We start from the raw sequence: 5,259 nt of genomic DNA on the forward strand, positions 1-5,259 counted from the left end.
GTTCAGGAGTATTTCTCGGGGTCTTGAACAAGGGCAAAACCCAGGCGGGTTCTGTGCAGGAAGTGAGATGCGGGATCAGGAGTTTTTCCTGGCGATTGAACAAGGTCAAGACACACCTACGTTCATGGGCAGGGAGCGAGTTGTAGGCTCACGATTGTTTGCCGGGGGCTTGAACAAAGGCAGGACCCAGCCTGCTTCAGTGCAGGGACCGAATGTGGGCTCAGGAGTGTTTGTCAGGGTCTTGCACAAAGGCGGCAGCCAGCCTGGTTCAGTGCGGGAACCGAGAGGTAGATTAGGAGTATTCGTTGGGGCTTGAACATGGGCAGGACCCACCTACTTCAGAGCAGGGACTGACATGTGGGTCCAAGAGTATTTGTTGGGGTCTTTAACAAAGGCAGGACCCAGCCTAGTTCAGTGCAAGGATTGAAATGTGGGCTCAGGAGTATGTGTTTGGAGATCTAACAAGGGCATGGCATAGACTGGTTCAGTGCAGGGACAGAGATGAGGGCTCAGGAGTATATGTTGGGCGATTTAAAGGGCAGAACGTAGACTCGTTCAGTGAGGAACCGAGATGTTGGCTCAGGAGCATTTGCAGTTGGCTTCATCAAGTGCTTGACTCAGCCTAGTTCAGTGCAGCGACCAATATGTGGGCTCAGGATTATGTGTTCGGGGATCTAACAAGGGCATGACCTAGACTGGTTCAGTGCAGGGACCACGATGCAGGCTCAGGAATGTTTGTCGAGGTTTGAAAAACAGTAGGACCCAGCCTATTTCGGTGCAGCGACCGATATGTGTGGCTCAGGATTATGTGTTCGGGGATCTAACAAGGGCATGACCTAGACTGGTTCAGTGCAGGGACCGCGATGCAGGCTCAGGAGTGTTTGTCGGAGTTTGAAAAAGAGCAGGACCCAGCCTATTTCAGTGCAGGGACCGAAATGTGGGCTCAGGAGTATGGGTGGGGGATCTAACAATGGCAAGACCTACACTGGTGAAGTGCAGGGACCGAGATGTGAACTCAGGAGCATTTGCCTGTGGCTTGATCAAGTGCTTAACCCAGATTAGTTCAGTGCTGCCACCAGTATGTGGGCCCAGGATTATGTCTTGGGGGATCTAACAAGGGCATGACCAAGACTGGTTCAGTGCAGGGACCGAGATTCAGGTTCAGGAGTATTTCTAGGGGTCTTGAAAAAGGGCACGACCCAGCCTTGTTCAGTGAAAGGACTGATATGTGGTCTCAGGCTTATGTGTTGGGGGATCTAACGAGGGCAATACCTAGACTCATTCAGTGCAGTGAATGAGATGTCGGCTCCAGAGTGTTTGTCAGGGTCTTGAACAAGTGTACAACCCAGCCAAGTTCAGGGTAGGGACCAAGATATGGGCTCAGGAGTATGTGTTGGGGGATATAACAAGGGCAAGACCTAGACTGGTGAAGAGCAGAGACTGAGACGTGAGCTCAGGAGCATTTGCTGATGGCTTCAGCAAGTGCTCGACCCAGCCTAGTTCGCTGAAGGGAATGAGATGTCGGCCCAGGAGTGTTTCTAAGGGTCTTGAACAAGTGTAGGATCCAGCCTAGGTCAGTGCAGGGTCCAAGATATAGGCTCAAGACTGTTCGTCAGGGGTTTAAAAAAGAGCAGGACCCAGCCTAGTTCAGTGAAGCGACCAAGATGTGGGCTCAGGAGTATGTGTTGGGGATCTAACAAGGGCAAGTCCTAGACTGTTTCAGTGCGGGGACCAAGATGCAGGCTCAGGAGTGTTTGTCGGGTGGCTGAACAAGGGCAGGTCCCACCCTATATCAGTGCTTGGACCGAGCTGTGCCCTCGGGAGTGTTTCTCAAGGTTTGAACATGGGAAAGACGCAGACTGCTTCATGGCAGAGACCAAGATGTGGACTCAGGAGGATGTGTTTAGCTATCTAACAAGGGCAGGACCTAGACTGGTTCAGTGCAGTGACCGAGCTGTGGGCATAGTGGAAATTGCTGGTGGCTTCAGCAAGTACTTGATCCAGCCTCCTCCAGTGCAGGGAATGAGATGTTGGCTCGGGAGTGTTTGACAGTGTCTTGAACAAGTGTAGGACCCAGCCTAGTTCAGTGCAGGGACGCATGCAGGCTCAGGAGTGTTTTTTGAGGATTTGTACAAGGGCAGGACCCAGCCTAATTTAGTGCAGGGACTGAGATGTGCACTCAGGAGTATTTTGGGGGGGCTTGAACATGGAAAGCCCCCAGCCTGCTTCAGTGCAGGGAACGAGATGTGGGGTCAGGAGTATATGTTAGGGGATCTAACAAGGACAGGAACTAGACTCGTTCAGTGTAGTAACTGAGATGTGGCTCAGGAGTTTTGTCGGGCATTTCAATAAGGGCAGAACACAGTCTTGTTTAGTGCAGCACGTGAGATCAGGGCTCAGTAGTGTTTGTGGAGGTTTGAACAAGGGGAGGACTCACCTTAGTTCAGGGGCAGGGAGTGAGTTTTTGGCTCAAGATTGTCAGGGGCTTGAACAAAGGCAAAAACCATCGTGGTTCAGTGCAGGGATGGAGATGTTTGCTCAGGAGTGTTTGCCAGGAATTTGAAGAAGGGCAGGACCCAGCCTAGTTCAGTGCAGGGACAGAAATGTTGGCTCAGGAGTGTTTGCCAGGGATTTAAAGAAGGTCAGGACCCAGCCTATTTCCGTGCAGGGACCGAGATGTGGGCTCAGGAGTATGTGTTGGGTGACAAGTGCAGAACCTAGACTCGTTCAGTGCAGTGTCCGAGATGTCGGCTCAGGAACATTTGCTGGTGGCTTCATCAAGTGCTTGGCCCAGCCTAGTTCAGTGCAGCGACCGATATGTGGGCTCAGGAGTATGTGTTGGGGGATCTAACAAGGACATGACCTAGACTGGTTCAGTGCAGGGACTGAGATGTAGATTCAGGAGTATTTCTCGGCGTCTTGAACAAGGGCAACATCCAGGCGTGTTCAATGCACGGAGTGAGAGGCGGGATCAGGAGATTTTCCTGGCGATTGAACAAGGGCAGGACATACCTAATTTCACGGTCAGGGAGCAAGTTGTAGGCTCACGATTGTTTGCCTGGGGCTTGAACAAAGGCAGGTCCAGCCTGCTTCAGTGCAGGGACCGAATGTGGGCTCAGGAGTGTTTGTCAGGGTCTTGAACAAGGGCAAGAGCCATCCTGGTTCAGTGCAGGCACCGTGAAGTGGGCTCAGGTGTATTTGTCGGGGCTTGACCATGGGCAGAACCCACCTGCTTCAGTGCAGGGACCGACATGTGGGTCCAGGAGTATTTGTCAGGGTCTTTAACAAGGGCATGGCCCAGCCTAGTTCAGTGCAGGGACTGACATGCTGGCCCAGGAATGTTTGTCAGGGGGTTTGAACAAGGGCAAGACCCAACCTATTTCAGTGCAGGGACCGAGATGTGGGCTCAGCAACATTTTCCGGTGGCTTCAGCAAGTGCTTGACCCAGCCTAGTTCATTGCAGGGAATGAGATGTCAGCCCGGCGTGTTTGTCAGGGTCTTGAACATGTGTAGGACCCAGCCTATCTCAGTGCAGGGACCGAGTTTGGGCTCAGGAGTATATGTTCGGGGATCTAACAAGGGCAGGACCTAGACTCGTTCAGCGCAGGGACAGAGATCAGGGCTCAGGAGTATGTGTTGGGGGATCAAACAAGGGCATGACCCGGACTGCTTCAGTGCAGCGAGTGACATATGGACTCATTTGTGTTTCCTAGGAGATTGAACAAGGGGAGGACACCTTAGTTCAGAGGCAGGGAGCATGTTGTCAGCTCTGGATTGTTTGCTGGGGGTTGAACAGGGCAGGTCCCAGCCTAGTTCAGTGAAGCGACCGAGATGTGGGCTCAGGAGTATGTGTTGGGGGATCGAACAAGGGCATGACCTAGACTGGTTGAATTCGGGGACCAAGATGTAGGTTCAGAAGTATTTGTCAGGGGTTTGAACAAAGGCAGGACCCAGCCTGGTTCAGTGCAGCGAGTGAGATATGGCCTTAGTAGTATTTCCTGGGGGATTGAACAAGGGGAGGACACACCTTAGTTTAGAGGCAGGGAGCAAGTTGTCAGCTGAGGATTGACAATCTGGGGAGAAATGTTCTCATATGAAATATGAATTCTAAATTTTTCACATGTGAAACACTTTCCAGATTTGTACACATGAAAGAGAATTTTCCATGATTCAGAAATTAAGATCTGAGCTAAACCTCAAGCATCAAACAGCTATATTTCATGTATTTCCTGAATACCATATAGAGTTTTCTGTATTTCTTTGATGAAAATCTGGGTGAAGATTTCCCTACATGAAATAGTTAATTACTATATTTTCCACATGTAAAATCAAAACCTTTATGATTATGCAGTGGAAGTGATAAATAGATGCAGGGGATTCTATCTGATAGATGAGTTCCTGAAGACCTATGGATACAGGTATGTGATATTGTACAGGAAGCAGTGATCAAGACCATCCACATGAAAAAGAAATGCAAAATGGTAACGTTGTGAGGCCTCACAAAGAGCTGAGAAGAGGAGTGAAGCTAAATGAAAAGGGGAAAAGGAAAACTATATACATTTCGATGAAGAGCCCAAAGAATTGCAAGGAGAGTTAAAACCTTCCTCAGGTATCAATGCCAATAAATAATGCAAATCAATAGAATTGGAAAGCCTACTGATTTCTTCAAGAAAATCACAGATACCAAGGTAAAATTTCATGCAAAGATGGGCACAATAAAGGACAGAAATGGTACGGATGTAACAGAAGCAGAAACTATTAAGAAGAGGTGCGAAGAATACACGGATGAACTATGCACAAAAGATCATGACCCAGTTAAGCACGATGGTGTGATCATTCACCTGAGGGCCCGATGTCCAGGAATGCGAAGTCCAGTGGGACTTCAGAAGCATAACTACAAACAAAGCTCGTGGAGGTGATGGAATTCAGTTGAGATATTTCTAATTCTAAAAGATGATGCTGTGAATGTGCTGCCCTCCATATGCCAGCAAATTTGGGAGACTCATCTGTGGCCAAAGAACTGGAAATAGTCAGTTTTCATTCCAACCGCAAAGAAAGGCAATCCAAAGAATGTCCAAACTACTGCTTAACTGCACAAATGTAACACACTCACAAAGAACTGCTCAGAATTCCCCAAGCCAGGCTTCAACAGAATGTGAACCATGAGCTTCCAGATGTTCAAGCTGGATTTATAAAGGGCAGAGGAACCCGAGATTAAATTGTCAACACCTGTTGGGTCCTCCAAAAAGCAAGGGAACT

The 5,259-nt window shown here is 49.2% G+C and overlaps 1 protein-coding gene across 1 annotated transcript in view; it reads right to left on the minus strand.

Moving 5' to 3' along the window:
• Positions 1 to 5,259, minus strand: part of LOC104982682 (heat shock transcription factor, Y-linked-like) — a 52,718-nt gene that overhangs the window by 32,492 nt on the left and 14,967 nt on the right. The window lies entirely within an intron of this gene.

This window comes from Bison bison, unplaced genomic scaffold, assembly GCF_000754665.1.
Source record: "Bison bison bison isolate TAMUID 2011002044 unplaced genomic scaffold, Bison_UMD1.0 scf7180017864537, whole genome shotgun sequence".
In the NCBI taxonomy this organism is placed as follows: domain Eukaryota; kingdom Metazoa; phylum Chordata; class Mammalia; order Artiodactyla; family Bovidae; genus Bison; species Bison bison.